The following is a 14465-nucleotide window of genomic DNA, read 5'->3' as shown; positions in this document are numbered from 1 at the left end:
TGAGTTTTGTGGTAAGTAGAGGTGAGATAATATAGAGAACTAAGAAGCTCATCAAGAATATGGTTATAAGTGTGTGGTCATGAGAGTTTGATAGTTCTTCTATAATAGGTGATGTAGCATCTTGAAATCCTAGTTCAAATGGGTATGCCATGAGGATATAAAGGATTCTGACCTATACATTAACGTTGACAAAGTTACATAATATTTTTACTAATATCTTAGAAAAGAAAGTCATAATGGTTGTGGGCTGGCTTGAAACTTAGTCATAGGTGATTGGATTCTTCCTTTTCTTGAATTATGTTTTAACATAGGTTGATTCTTCTTCCTTTTTTAAAAATTTTATTTATTTATTTTTTCATGACAATTCTTATTACACATAGAGCACTATTTTTCGTATCTCTGTACAAACAGTATGTTCATGCCAACTTATGGCATTATACATATATTATTTTTTGCATTATAATTCTTAATACACATATATACTGCAATTTTTCATATCTCTGTTTGTATATAAGGTATGTTGGCCCCAAATTCAAATCTTCATCATGTATTTTGTATAAGAATGACCATCACATTCCACCATCCTTGTTAGTCCCCCTCCTCCACCCTTGCCCTCCCACCCCTCTTCCCTTTCTAGAATTAATCTAATCTTCCCATGCTCTCCCTCCCTACCCCACTATGAGCCACCTCCCTTATATCAGAGAAAACATTCAGTATTTGTTTTTTGGGGATTGGCTAACATCCCATAGCATTATTTTCTCCAACACCATCCATTTACCTGCAAATGCCATGATTTTGTTCTGTTTTAGTGCTGCATAATATTCCACTGTGTATAAATGTCACATTTTTTTTTTATCCATTCATCCACTGAGGGACATCTAGGTTGGCTTCACAGTTTAGCTATTGTGAATTGTGCTGCTATAAATATTGATGTGGCTGTGTCTCTGTAGTATGCTGTTTTTAAGTCCTTTGGGTATAGACTGAGGAGTAGGATAGCTGGGTCAAATGGTGGTTCCATTCCCAGATTTCCAAGGAATCTCCATACTGCTTTCCAGATTGGCTGCACCAATTTGCAGTCCCACAAGCAATGTATGAGTGTGCTTTTTCCCCACATCCTTTCCAACACTTGTTGTTGCCTTTCCTCATAAGAGCTGCCATTCTGACTGGAGTGAGATGATGTGTGGTAAGATGAGGGATCCGTGTAGTCACTCCCTGTTAGTTGTTGTCAGTCTACAGTTAGGACTTCTCATTTTGATGTGATGCCTCTCACATTATAACAATTATAATCATTACAGCTGTAAGAGAGAAATGAGCCTATCGAGGATGCAGTATTTCATGTTGATTGTGTGTCTGGGTAGTCAGAGTATTATCGTGGTATGCCTGATCATCCTAGGAAATGTTGTGGGAAAAAAGTTAAATTCACTCCTACAATATAACAGTGAAGTGAATTTTAGCTCATGTAGCATCTAGGGTATAACCAGAGAACAGAGGGTATCAGTGAACACATCTTCCCATTATTGCAAACACAGCCCCATGGGTAGGACATAGTGAAAGTGAGCTACTACATAATATATAGCATGTGATGCAATGTCTAGTGCTGAGTCAGCTAGAACAATTCCTGTGTGGCCTCCTACAGTAAGTAGGCAAACAAAGCCCAGGGCCCTTTAATATTGCCACTGTGTAAAGTTGCCAGTCAGATGAAAACTCTGGTTGGAATAGCCATAATTATGGTTGCTGACGTGAAGTGTGCTCAGGTGTCCACACCCATTCCTATGGTAAATACATGGTGTGCTCATATGATGAATCCTAAAAAGCAAATGGATATTATAGCTCAAACTATTCCCATATATCCAAAAGAATAGAATCAGAATGTATATACTTCTGGATGTCCAAAGAATCAAAATAGGTGTTGATAAAGCATAGGTTCCCCCTCCGGCACGGTTGAAAAATGTTGTATTTAGGTTTGGATCTGTGAGGAAATGGACATTCCTGCTGCAGGAACTGGGAGGGATGGGAGGAGTAGCACGGCTGTAATTATTACTGCTCATACAGATAGTGGAGACTGGAATTATGATACGGCAGGGGGTTTTATGTTCATAATGGTAGTAATATGATTAATTGCCCCTAGGATGAATGAAACACCTGCCCAGTGGTGTGAGAAAATAGTGAGATCTACAGAGGTTCCTGCGTGTGCAAGATTCCCAGCTAGTGGGGGATATACTGCTCAACTGGTTCCTGTGCCTGCTTCAACTATAGAGGAGGTGAGAGGAGAAGAAATGATGGAGGTAGGAGTCAGAAGCTTATATTATTTATTCGAGGAAATGCTATATCAGGGCTACAATCATAAGGGGAACTAGTCAGTTTCTGAACCTACCAATCATAATAGGAATAAGTATAAAGAAAATTATTATGGACACATGTGCAGTTACAATTATATTATAAATTTGATTATCCCTTAGGGTTGACCTAGTTCAGCTCTAATCAATAGACTAAGTGCTGTTCCTCCTATACCAGCTTAGGTGTCAAATAGGAGGTTAAGTGTTCCGATGTAAGGTTTATGAACATAGGTAGGAGGTAAAATGGCTGAGCAGGCATTAGACTGTAAATCTAAAGTCTGCACATTCCGCTGCAGTTGTCTTCATGGAGCTGCTGAAGTTCTGGGGTTGGGGGTGGGGGCAAGTGAGAGGAGGAAGGAAGCAGCTGCCAGGAGGGCATAGCAGCTCAGGAGGAGGCCTGATTCCTGTAAGTGTCATTGGGGCGGATCCCAGAGGCCGGCGGGAATGAGTCAGGGCCGACCAAGGTGGACAAGCAGAAATTAGACAACCAAGGGTTCAAGAATTTCAAGAACAAAGGCGGTGACTTAGAGACTATGAGAAGACAGCGAAAGGAAGTTGTTGATGAATAAGGAAGAATAAAAGAGATGAACGTTTCTTAAAGAGAAGAAATGTACCACGTGAAGATATCTGTGAAGACTCTGATATGGATGGTGGTTGTAGAGTGCAAGATACCTCTCTAGAAGCTATCGTTCAGAATGCTTCAAGTGATAACCAAGGAATTCAATTAAGTGCAGTACAAGCTGCTAGGAAGCTTTTGTCCAGTGATAGAAATCCACCAATTGATGACTTAATAAAATCTGGAATATTGCCTATTTTAGTCCATTGTCTTGAAAGAGATGACAATCCTTCTTTACAGTTTGAAGCTGCATGGGCTTTGACAAATATTGCATCTAGAACCTCTGAACAAACTCAAGCAGTGGTTCAGTCCAGTGCTGTGCCACTTTTTCTGAGGCTTCTTCATTCACCTCATCAGAATGTCTGTGAGCAGGCAGTGTGGGCATTGGAAAAATATCATAAGTGACGGTCCACAGTGTAGAGATTATGTCATAAGTCTTGGAGTTGTGAAACCTTTACTTTCAATCATAAGTCCATGTATTCCTATAACATTCTTAAGAAATGTTACTTGGGTTATGGTCAACTTATGTCGTCACAAAGACCCACCACCACCAATGGAAACCATTCAGGAGATTCTTCCAGCCCTTTGTGTTTTAGTACATCACACAGATGTAAATATATCAGTAGATACGATCTGGGCCCTCTCTTACCTTACTGATGCTGGAAATGAACAGATACAGATGGTAACAGAGTCTGGAATAGTTCCTCATTTGGTTCCTCTACTCAGCCACCAGGAAGTTAAAGTTCAGACAGCTGCACTTAGAGCAGTGGGCAACATTGTTACTGGAACTGATGAACAAACACAAATAGTTTTGAACTGTGATGCCTTCTCACACTTCCCAGCACTCCTGACACATCCCAAAGAGAAAATTAATAAATAAGCAGTGTGGTTCCTCTCTAACATCACTGCAGGAAATCAACAGCAGGTACAGGCAGTAATTGATGCCAATCTTGTACCAATGATAATATACCTTTTGGATAAGGGGGATTTTGGCACTCAGAAAGAAGCTGCTTGGGCCATAAGTAACTTAACAATTGGGGGAAGGAAAGATCAAGTGGTCTACCTTATTCAACAAAATGTTATCCCACAATGCAGCACTCAGGTATATATATATATATATATATATATATATATATATATATATATATATATATTTTTTTTTTTAATCCATTAGCTTGGCTCTTGGGATCTGCTTCTGCATTAAATCGGGAAAGAAAATGTGAAAATTTCATCTTGGAATCACAGGAAACACCCAAATGAGGTCAAGATGGCGAGTGGGTGCAAGAGAATAAGTGGCAAAACGTAATGAAAAATTTACATGGATGCTTATTTAGGTTGTTCAAAGTAAAAAGGGCTATGGGTCACAGATCTTCAGTGCCTGAGAAGGAACATGACTTACTCTGTATCAATTGAGGGGAAAGTGAAATACTGTCATCTTCAAGCCTTGTAAGCATAAAAGAGAATAGAGTGCCCATTATAAGTCAAGGAAAATGAGCCCAGGCTTTGCTATAAAGCAATGTGTGAATGGACAATGTTGAATGAATGTCTGGCTTGGTGATAGAGGGACAGGTTCATCTTTCAAATCTAGGGCTCTTCACTCATGAAGCAGATTCCTAGTCCTGGAGTGACTGTGTATGAGAGTGTGGTTGTGCTGCTGTATGTGAATGCATGCAAGCTTGATTTGCCTTCAGGGGGCTGATAACAAACATAGTAAATCATCAAAGTGAGATCATAAGTGTTAATGTACACTGGACATGAAAACAAAGACTGGTTTAGCAGCAGACGTTGGTTTATTCTGCCGCCTGTGTTTTCTATTTCCCCTCTCCCCCAAAACCCCGACTCCCATTTTTTTGTTTTGTTCATCCCGCCCACCCATTTTTATTTACTTTACCTAGTATGGCTCTTTTAGTTGCTTCTCAAGTCAGAAAACTTTTCAGGAAGGTTTCCCTGTGCATTTGCACCAGATGAATTGTTTGATGCTATGAAAAGCTTTCCATATCATCAAAACTAATTTGTGTAGATAGATTTTTGCATGTAAAAAATAATAAATTTGCCTCAAAATAGACTGTTGCAGTACACAAGTTACCATAATAGTATAAAACAATGTGCTTAAAAGGCCATTCTTTTCATTTTCAGAGATAACATAAAGACCTTTGTATGAGGTTAATCTACAGCATAGTTCATCTTTAGATTTTGTTGAGTCCTATAAAGAAGAAGAAGAAAAAAGTTTCAGTTGTGATAGAATACCTTGCTGTGTTTAAATGTTACTTGTTTCCAAATTTTGTTTTCTATGAAAATGATATGGAAACTTCTAAAATGGAATTTGGTGCATATGTACTGCTGAATAAAGACCAATGAAGAGGAAAAAAAAAATCTAAGTCAGAAGTTGAGCCCTCTTTTACCAAGTCCTGAGATGAATTATCATATTGAATTGCAAGTTCAAAGGAGCAGCTTCAACTCTGCTGGGGCTTCTCCCACCTTTTTTTCTGAAGCCAGTTGAGTTAGGCATCAAGCTTTTAAGTAGATTTTTATGGGTTAAAATCCCATTAGTTTAGAGAAATGGGTTAATGAAGGGCTTAGCTTAATAAAAGTAATTGATTTGCACTGAGTTGATATAAGATAAAGTCTTGCAGTCCTTATGGCAGGAATTAAGTATACTTAGAGTTTGAAGGCTCTTGTTCTAAGTTTAACCTAAATTGCTAGCTTAAGATTGATAATAGGGATGTAAGGGGGAGGGAGAGGATAGATATAATTATAGGATCCATATAAAGGGGTTTGTTTTTGTACTTTCGAATTGTCATTTTATTTTAATATTATTGGAGGGCGGAAATAATATTAGGAATGTTGAGTAGATAAATTATATGTAGAAGTATAGGTTTAGCAGAGCTGTTATTGCTCTTTATGGGTATAATAAAGTTATTATTTGATACAAGTTCCTTAATAATAACTCATTTTGGGGCGAACCCAGCTAATAGAGGAAGTCCACCTAGGGATATAAGTACAATAAGAATTATTGAAATCAGTAGAGGAAATTTATTTCATATATTGGAGAGTGACAGGGTGGTGGATTTTTTTATTGTAATGGAATAACATGAATATGTTTATAAGCATAATATAAGTAATTAGATTAAACATATTTAGTGTGGCGTTGAATGTGATGATTGCTATTATTCAGCCTATGTGAGTGACTGATGAGTGTGCTAGGATGTTTTTGTAGTTGGGTGTGGTTTACCTCGTCCTCATCCTCCTAATATAAGGATAATATCGCTTTTGTTATTACTAAGGAAAAGTTGATTGAGGGAGCAATTTGAAACATTCTGGAAATTGGGACAATATTTTGTCACGTCAGTAGAATTAATCCTGAATGTATGTGTTTTTTCCACAGTTTACAAAATAAATTATAAAATAAGAAAATTTTAGTTAGTAAAGGTCTTGGAACATGGACTTGATCCTGAAAGCTCTGTAGTTTTAGAGTTGACCCCGAGTGTTTGGTTTTAGCATAAGCCCATTCTTCATAAAAGCTTTGCACCCTGCAACAGTATCTCCTTGTCATCATGTTCAAAGAGCCACACATCTTCTGAGCTCTGTATTTTGTAGTTGAATTGTGAGGATTTAGCAACACAGGTGTCATCACTTTCCTTCTTTTGAGAGCCTGCTCCCTTTACCTCCATGTGCAGTCAGCTTGATGGGAGCCTCGAGAAGCCAGGAGACATGGAAATCAGGGGCTGCCTGCAGCTCAGATGTTTGTAAAGAGAGGGGTTTATGTATATGAAATCATGTCATCTGCAGACAGGGGTAATTAGATCTCCTTCTAACTAGTTACACATGACAGCAGAATGCATTTTGATTCATTGTACACAAATGAAGCACAGCATTGCATTTCTCTGGTTGTCCATGAAGTAGAATCACACCATTTGTGCAGTACACCATTCGTGCACTTGTACATGTACCTAGGATAATGATATCCATCTCATTCCACTATCTTTTCTACCCCATGCCCCTTCCCATCCCCTCACTATCCTCTGCCCAATCCAAAGTTCCTCAGTTCTTCCCATGCCCACCCCCCACCGTTATGGATCAGCATTCACATATCAGAGAAAACATTTACCCTTTGGTTTTGGGGGATTGGCTTATGTCACTTAACATGAAATTCTTCAGCTTCATCCATTTACTTGCAAATGTATGGCCAGTACCTCTAATAGTGTATTGAACAAGAGTTTTGTCTTGTTCCTGATCTTTTTTAAAAATATTTTTTAGTTGTAGTTAGACACAATATCTTTATTTTATTTATTTATCTTTATGTGGTGCTGAGGATCGAACCCAGGGCCTTGCACATGCTAGGCCAGCACTCTACCACTGAGCCACAACTCCAGCCCTTGTTCCTGATCTTACAGGGAATGGTTTTCCCTCTTCACCTTTCAGTTTGATGTTGTTTTGGGTTTGTCATCCATTGCCTTTATTTGGTTGAGACACATTTCTCTTACTTCTAATTTTTGAGGGTTTTTCATTATAAAGGGAAATAGAATTTTACCAAATGGTCATTCTCTAATGATTTAAATGGGAATTGTGATTTTTAGTTTTGATGCCTTTAATTTTTTTTTTTTTTTTTTTTTTTTTTGGTGGACACAATATCTTTATTTTATTTTTATGTGGTATAGCCTGTTAGGAAGTCCAGCAAGAAGACTGTTGTCCCTTCAAAGCCTAAGGCAAAAAAGAAAGGGAGGAGAAAAACTGGTGCATTTTCCTGAAACAAAATACAGGCCTACACCAGCCCTCAGAACCTACATCTCCTCAGGTTCCAGGCCTCAGGCACAGGAGACATCTGGGCTCCTTGCCCTCCCCTTAGCTCCAAACAAGGGCAGCGGTGTATATGTGGGTGGAAGAGAAGGGATCATGAGACACAGCCATTAGCACCTGAACCACATCTCTTCCTAAACCAGTAATGCCAAGAGCAGTAAGAAATAAGTGAGTGAGGGGTTGTACTTCTGTCACATTAAATAGGAGACAGTGAGGGTGGGGAAAGGTGTTTTCACATCAGGACATCTATCACTCAGGCCAAAGGGAGGGGTTATGGCCAGCACAGCTTCACATGCTTTCCCTCTCTTCTTTTACCCTGCTTCCGCTCAGGCTTTTTGGGGTTTCGGGACGACTCTTGGCTTTGCACAGAGGGTATATAGGTGCATTCCGGTGAATTTGCTGATGACAAGCAGGCCTTCATAGGTGGACCGCTGCGGGTGCCCAGAGATCTCCTGGCGGCAGCTACCTCCCTCTGAGTAGCTCCGTGGTAACTGGGGCTGACAAGCGGAGACCGCCTTCCAATCAGCGTCCTCCTGCCTGCTGTTCCCTGTGATGTCTCATTTGCCCTCCCACGGGTTCCTGGAGGTTTTTTCCCTGGCAGCTGCAACCGCTTGCTGCAGCCACAGTAGATACCTCTGCCCCGGACCACGTGACCAGGAGATCACCTGGTGACGCGGTCCCTACAGCTGCGCCACCTCCGGAGCCATAGCCGCCTGCGCTGCTGCCGCTGCTGGCGAGCTGCCTGCTGTGGGGGAGACTCCAGGTTTGGTACCACGTGGCTGCACCCATTTTGGGACACCAAGCAGGGCCTGAGGCCCAGGTGCCGGCATGTTTACCACCACAAGAGCCTCAGGTGTCTATTTTGTCGATATCCCTGAGGCACAGGTGGTTTCAGAGGTGGATGACCCTTGCACATTATGTGTATTCCAGGCTCCCTCACTGAGGAGCCTGGTGGAGACTCTAGAGACAGCCTTAGTCTCTGACAGCCTCTCTTCCGGGTCTACCATCTCCAGTTTCTCCACCCAACAGGAGACAGAAGCAGTGTTGGGAAGGTAAGCCCACCCAGGGTGACAGGGTCCTGTATAGCTCTGAGTCCAGGAACTGGCCCTGTGGCTCTCTGAGCCTCAGCCTGCTCCTCTGAACTGTAGGGTGCCAAGAACACTGACCTCATGGTAGGAAAGGCCAGGCCTCTCATACTGCTGCCCCCTTCCCTCCTGGGTGGTCTCCTCACTCCCTCACTTGCCTCACTATCCACTTGGTAATGTCCACAGCCAGGTCATTGTCACAGGCCCTGACATGGAGGACCAAGGATACCAGGTCCCAGCCCTGACAGAAAACCCAGAGCTCATGGAGGAAGAGGCCAAAGGTGAGGAGGATTGAGGTGGGGGTATGAGTATGTAGGAATGGGATGGGGCTTGAGATGCAGAGCATTCCTTCCAGAAATTGGGGCAGGGCAGGCACAATGAGAAGCAGAGCTGTCACTGCATGCATTCTGGGGACACTGCCAGGGTTGGGCTTGTGTGTGGAACTGTGTGAAAGGCAGTGGGAAATATTTTTTTGCTGGAAGGTGTAAAGCCAGATTTATGGGACCCCAATAGACCTCCAGGAGCTGAATCTGACGCAGTCACTCAAGAGTCTTTTTTGCAAGCTCGAGCCTGGATTCACAACTGTTTCTGACGAAGCAGTCCCAAGGAGTGAGTCCCGACCTTTAGTTCAATGAGGATTTATAGGTTTTTTGGGGGTACTATATGCTTCACAACATCACACAGCAAATCATTTCATACCTCAGGAAAATCAAACAACTTTTAACATTGATTAGCACATTCACTGGTGGGAACGAGTTGGGTAAGGGTGTTTGGTTAGTTCAAGTGGTGGATACATTTGAACTGATTGGTTTTGGCCACAATGGGTGTATGCACTAAGCTTGCAGGGTTACCTAATCATGTTCTCAATCACCTAAACGACTGGGAGGGTCACCTGGCATTTCAGATATTTTCCCTTTCTCACTCTGATTGTTGTTACTATGGTCCCACATCATGTCTTTGGGTCTTGCATTGCTAAGTCAAGGTTATCTGCTCACTGCAGTTAGGGTATCTGGTTCCACAGGCCTTTCCTGGAATTTAGGAACGCTGGGTCATCCCCACTTGGACAGGCCTTGCTCTGAAGTAGAGGCTGGTTTTTTAAAAAAATGGAGTCACATCAGTTTCTCAGAAGGAACGTGGACAGTTTCTTGACCTTTACTCCTCTTGCAGCTGCGGGGCCACCTCCGGTGCTTGGGGACGCTCCAGCTCAAATTCCACCACCTCCACCACCTGAGATCGAGCTGGAACTGGAAAGGCCTGTAATGGCAGATCCTGGCCAAGAACTCCTGCTGAACCCTGAGGCAGTGCCTCTTACTGAGACCAACCCAGAGCCTCCATTCCTCGCCCCTAATTTTCTTTTTTTCGTTTTGTTTATTTTAATGTTTTATATTTTATGTATAGTTTGCTTGCTTTAAAATCAAACATTATACTTGTTTGTGAAAAGATCCAGGTTATTGGCATTAAGTGCATTCTCTAAACTGTTCACTAGTCACCACTATGTCATTCCACTGGCCCTTTGGGGAACATTTCAGATTCAAATTATAGCATTCACTGTTCTGATTGTGGTGATGATCTTACAGGTGTGAACACTGTGAATACTTGCCAAGTTGTAGGCTTTAAGTGTGTGCAGTGCTTTGTGTGGCGATCTGCTCATTCAGGTGTGTTTACACAAGGAATAAATAAAAAACTCTCAAATGAAAAGCTTTACAAGAGGAAGAGGAGGAATTGTATAAGATGCTGGCAATCTGGGCCCTCTTCCATGTCCAGGTCCAAGACTGGGAAGAGGGATGGACACTGCTGGGCCCTCAGCAGTTTCAGCTCCCTCCCCATGTGTGTCATCCTCAATGAAAAGGAGCACAGTGAGACACTGGGCAGGCCCACCTGTCCATCCAGTCACCGCTAGGCCTTCTGGAAAGCACCTGTCCAGCTCAGCACCGCTGGCTCTCCTTCATAAGCATTGCCCAATAAATCTTATGTAAAGATATGAACTTTAGGGGCTGGGGCTGTAGCTCAGTGGTAGAGCACTTGCCTAGCATACATGAGGCACTGGGTTGGATCCTCAGCATCACATATAAATAAATAAAATAAAAGCTTTCTGTCCATCTACAACTACAATTTTTTTAATTATTAAAAAAAGATGAACTTTATATCTCATACCCCATCTCCAGGTATCTTCTTGGGTGTCTCAGCAAACTATCCTGCTGCCCTAACACAACAGGGCCTCCCAGAACTTCAGATCCCTCTTCACCAGAGTGTGTGCTCTGAGACATTCTGTAAAATACATGTGTTTGGGGACCTGTGCTTTTATAACAAAGCCTAACATGACTTATCACAGCAAAGGAAAGTGCACTGCAGCCCCAGAGGCCAGCTGTGGTGCTCCAGGTGGTATTAGTACTGATGACATTTCCACCTCTCTTCCTTATCCGTAAAGGTGGACTGTGTTAGCCTGGGTCCTGGTGATGCAGAACACAGCAGAGGCTGCACGTGGCCACCCATCTTCAAGCTCTCACAGCAAGTGTGGAGCCTGAATGACTGCCTGAATTAGTCAGTTTTCTGTTGCTCTAATATAATATGTGATTACTGTCAATCTCACATGCACAAGTCCCTGAATTCATTCCCCAGCACTACCATGCGAGGATGAATGGTATAATCTGTTTAGCTCATAGTTTGGGAGGCTGAGAGCCCAAGATTGGACAGCTCCATCTGTCTGGCCTCTCGTGAAGTCCTCCTGGCAGGCAGCATTGCAGAGGTCAGAGCATATTGCAGATGAGATCACAAGACAAGATAGGAAGCTGCCAGCGCTTGAGATGTGGCTCAAGTGGTAGCGCGCTCTCCTACAATGCGTGAGGCACTGGGTTTGATTCTCAGCACCACATTAAAAAAAAAAAAAAGATATTATGTCCACCTAAAACTCAAAAAATAAATATTAAAAAAATAGGAAGCTGCCAGAGCTAGCTATATATATTTTTAGTTATACATGAACACAATATCATTTTTGTGTGTGTGTGTGTGTGTGTGATGCTGAGGATGGAACCTAGGGTCTCACACATGCGAGGCAAGCACTCTACCGCTGAGCCACAACCCCAGCCCAGGCTTGCTATTTTTATAAGAACCTGTTCTCTGGAAACTAATGAGTCTCCCACAATACCTACATTAATCTATACCCCCAATAACCTAACCACCTTCTATAATGTGCCAACTCTTAAAGATCCCAGCACATCTCAATGATCACCATGCTGTGGGCCAAGATTCCAGCACAGAAACTTTTGGTGAGGATGGGCAGAGGAATGAAGCTGCCTCACCAGTCTACTAAAAGACTGTGGCACTGATAAACCAATTTACCCCAACAGTTTTGTTTCTAAGTTTTCTTTGAAACATACAGGAAAAAAAAAGCAAAGCTACAAAAAATGTTTTCTTTTTCAAATCCCAGCAGAACAGTGTGGAGAAACACTCTTGGAAGCTCCGTTTTTCTTGAGTTCCATGTCCCATCTCCAGCGCTGACCAGGTTCCTGGGAGCAATAATGACACATAGAACTGTAGTCAGGCCCAGAACCAGGGGTACAGGGCAGGAAGAGGTCTCGGGGCGACCTGGGGCTCCCAGCCTGCTGCCAGTTTCCCTCATGCAGCCTCAGGCAGGCAGAGGAGGGGCTTCTGCCCAAACCAGCTGCAGCCCCTCATGCCTGAACCACAGGGAGGACAGGACAGGAGCCTGTGGGCAGAGAAGCCTGCTCTCTACAGGCACTGCAGATGCAGGTCACTGCTATGGTGACAGCCGGGAAATTGCATAGGCACCTTGTCTCCTTCAAGCCCACTAACTAGGATCCTGGGAATTCAGTAAACCTGCCCTTTGATGATCCACAGGCAAAGAACTGAGATCACTACATATGAACCTGTACTCTCTATTATGGCACGTTATTTGGATGGAGGACTTCTTATAATACACCGCTTTACTACCCTGAAATTCATTTCCAAATAAAGAATGGTCACCTGGTCAGTAGATTTCCAAAATACCCATAAATTTTACACAAACATAGTACCAATGAGCTAATAAAATCTATGAAATGTTAGAACAATGTTTGGGATCACTCAAGCCAGTTTTCTTCTCAAAACTCAAATATGGTCAGTGTTGGGAGTTCAAGTGTGAACTCAGCAGGGGAAGAGGCAGGGAGGAACTGGACCAGACCCTGCCCTGCAAGCTGGTGGAGCAGACGCAAACACCTCTGCACACAGGGAGGTGAGGATTGTAGAAATCAGCACAGGGCATCACAGGACAGCAGAAAGGGACCTAATTTGGACTGAGAGAGGGAAAAATTCAAGGACAATTTCACTGAGGAAAGGACACAAAGTGAGCCTGGAAGGAGGATTGGAAATATGTCCACCCTACAAGGAGAAGATGAGGACACATAGAAGGGTGATGGTTAATTTTAGTGTCTGTGTGGCTGGATGAAGGAATACCTAGAGAAGTGGGAAAGCGTATCTGTGGGTATGTGTCCCTGAGGACGTTTCCAGAGGAGATGGCCTGTGAGTCAAAGTGGAAGAGGTGGGGAAGTCCATCCTCCATGTGGGTAGGCACCTGGCAATTGACTGGAGAAGTTCCACCCTCCACGTGGAACCATGCAATTGACTGGGGGCCCAGACAGAGCAGAAACAGAAAAAAGGGTTTTTGTCTCTCTGCTGGAGCCGAACACTCTCCTCCCGCAGCCTTGGACATCAGAACTCTCTGGCTTTGGGATCCCAGGACTTACACCAGCAGCACCGTAGGCTCTCGGGCCTTCACCTCAGACTGAGAATTACATCACTGGCTTCCTGGTTTTAAGACCTTTGGACTTGGACTGAGCCACACTACCAGCATCCCAGGGTCTCCAGCCCAAAGACAGCTTGTTGCAGGACACTGTGCCTCCAAAAATCACATGAGCCAATTCACCAAAAATCTCTCTCTCTCTCTCTCTCTTTTTTCCCCTCTGTCTGTCTATCTATCTATCTATCTATCTATTCATCCAGCCATACCATGAGTTCTGTCTCTGATTTATTACAAAAAGAAATAGCCTCAGGGTGAGGATGTGGCTCAGTGGTTAAGTACCCTCTGGTACCAAAAAAAAAAAAAAGAAGAAGAAGAAGAAGAAAGACAGAGCCTGAGACAAACTTAAAACACTCTGGATGCTCTTATGACAAACAAATGAAGTTACTATTAGGGAACCAGCAGGCTAAGGGCCCCCTGTATGCCATTAAAAGTTCATTTTTTTTTTTTACATTTTTGTTGTAGATGGACACAATAAATTTAATTTATTTATATATTTTACAGTTTTAGTTGTAGATGGACACAATACATTTTATTTATTATATGTGGTGCTGAGGATCAAACCCAGGGCTTCACATGGCTAGGAAAGCACTCTACCACTGAGACACAACCCCAGACATTGTTAACTTAACCACCATATTTCAGGCAACAGGCAAAGGCACCTTAATGACTGACGCTAATTAAAACATACAGTGGAGGCTCACCTCGCTGCTTTACATTCTCAGGAAAATGGTGTCCTCCTCCTCAGAATAAAGAACTCAGCTGTAGGGGCTGGGATGTGGCTCAGTGGTAGAGTGCTCGCATAGCACACATGAGGCATTGGGTTCAAACCTCAG

At 42.8% G+C, this 14465-nt stretch overlaps 1 pseudogene; it reads left to right on the top strand.

The window, feature by feature from the left end:
• The first annotated feature begins 2869 nt into the window (after positions 1 to 2869).
• LOC143410556 (uncharacterized) overlaps positions 2870 to 14465 on the top strand; it is a 28394-nt pseudogene continuing 16798 nt past the window's right edge.

The sequence above is a fragment of the Callospermophilus lateralis genome, chromosome 11, assembly GCF_048772815.1.
Source record: "Callospermophilus lateralis isolate mCalLat2 chromosome 11, mCalLat2.hap1, whole genome shotgun sequence".
NCBI lineage: Eukaryota > Metazoa > Chordata > Mammalia > Rodentia > Sciuridae > Callospermophilus > Callospermophilus lateralis.
The sequence above is the reverse complement of the archived record's forward strand: the minus strand, read 5'-3'. Positions and strand labels throughout refer to the sequence as shown.